Below are 1,741 nucleotides of genomic sequence, written 5' to 3' on the forward strand. Positions count from 1 at the left end.
AAAAAAAAAGCTAAATTATACAACTGAGCAGTTGTATAAGTAAAAGTAAAAAGAATGAAGTAGACTTGTATACACTGACCTGGAAATATTCTATACTATATTGTTAAGTGAAAAAACAGGTTGCAGGATAGTTTATAATTTTGCTAAAATGTAAAAACCTATATTACATGTACATTTGTACAATATTTGCATATGTATAGGAAAAACGTATGCTCTGGGGAGGAGACTGGAATTTTGGAAGGGTCAAATAGACTTGTATTTCATCCGTATTTTAATTTTTTTTTCTTTTTTAAAAAATAATAGAGATGGGCTCTCACCATGTTGGTCAGGCTGATCTTGAACTCCTGGCTTCAAGCGGCCCACCCACCTTGGCCTCCAAAGTGCTGGGATTATAGGCATGGGCCACCACATCCAGGCTATATTTTAATTTTTTATAAGAACATTCATCTGGTAAATGTGTATTTGCTTACACCTAGGAGCTTTAGGGAGTCGGATTATCTATCATTTTTCTACCTTTTTTTTTTTTGAGACAGGGTCTCACTGTGTCCTCCAGGCTAGAGTGTGGTCGTGCCATCTCAGTTCACTGCAGCCTCAACCTCCTGGGGCTCAAGCGATCCTTCCCACTTCAGCCTCCTCAGTAGCTGGGACTACAGGCATGCCCCACCACACCCAGCTAATTTTTGTATTTTTTGTAGAGACAGGGTCTCTACATGTTGCCCAGCCTGGTCTCAAATTCCTGGACTCAAGCGATTTGCCTATCTCGGCCTCCCAAAGTCCTGGGATAACAGGTGTGAGTCACTGCATCTGGCCTCCTACAGGAAATTTTAAAATAGTTATAAAAGATGATATTTTATATAACATATATTAAACTATAAGCATACATAATGCCTAAAATATATATAATAAGCTTTTAAAAAGCAGTCTGGCCAGGCGCAGTGGCTCATGCCTATAATCCCAGCACTCTGGGAGGCCGAGGCAGGTGGATGACGAGGTCAGGAGTTCAAGACCAGCTTGGCCAAGATGGTGAAACCCCGTCTCTACTAAAAACACAAAAAAGTAGCCGGGCGTGGTGGTGGGCGCCTGCAATCCCAGCTACTGGGGAGGCTGAGGCAGAGAATCGCCTGAACCGGGGAGGCGGAGTTTGCAGTGAGCCGAGATCACGCCACTGCACTCCAGCCCGGGCAACAGAGCAAGACTCCTTCTAAAAAAAAGCAGCAAGTCTGGAAAAATTCGATCCAAAAATCGATCAGTGGTCATCTCTGGAGAGTAGGGGAGAAGAAGGGTAACACTTTAGTAACGCTTTAGCTTTCTACCTAATGATTCAACTTTTTTCCAGACTAAAATAAATGTCTGGACAAATTAGTAGGTAATCCACTAGCAGTAAAGCTGCAAACAGGGTAATGGTCAGTTTAAGGATTGCCTTCATGTCTTGAAAAAGTTTCGGTGGCTTAGGGGACTTAGTTAAAATAGAGCTCACTGGTGTCTTGTGGCTGTAAGTGGGGACACATTTAAATGGGTCACCCTGCAGCTAGCAAAAGAAAGAAAGAAAAAAAAAAAACCCAGGAAATGTAAACTATAACGTTAGAGTCCCAAGACAAGGGTGCCCAGACTTGGCTGTCGCGGATAGATTCTTAGGTCAGTCCTCCTACCCCCACACCACACTCATAAATAAATACAAAGGAAATACTTTCCCGAAAGAGCCGGCCTCTCTCCCTTGACCTCTGACCTCCCTGAGCGGCCG

General features: G+C 43.1%; 1 protein-coding gene across 1 annotated transcript in view; it reads right to left on the reverse strand.

Annotated features, from left to right (window-relative positions):
* MYO18A (myosin XVIIIA) overlaps nt 1-1,735 on the reverse strand; it is a 105,534-nt gene extending 103,799 nt beyond the window's left edge. Inside the window, exon 1 of the mRNA XM_011940838.1 lies at nt 1,727-1,735. The gene's annotated coding sequence lies outside the window, so the exon portion shown is untranslated. The remainder of the gene's footprint in view (nt 1-1,726) is intronic.
* Between the last annotated feature and the right edge of the window lie 6 nt (nt 1,736-1,741).

The sequence above is a fragment of the Colobus angolensis genome, unplaced genomic scaffold, assembly GCF_000951035.1.
Source record: "Colobus angolensis palliatus isolate OR3802 unplaced genomic scaffold, Cang.pa_1.0 Scaffold193, whole genome shotgun sequence".
Classification (NCBI taxonomy): Eukaryota; Metazoa; Chordata; class Mammalia; order Primates; family Cercopithecidae; genus Colobus; species Colobus angolensis.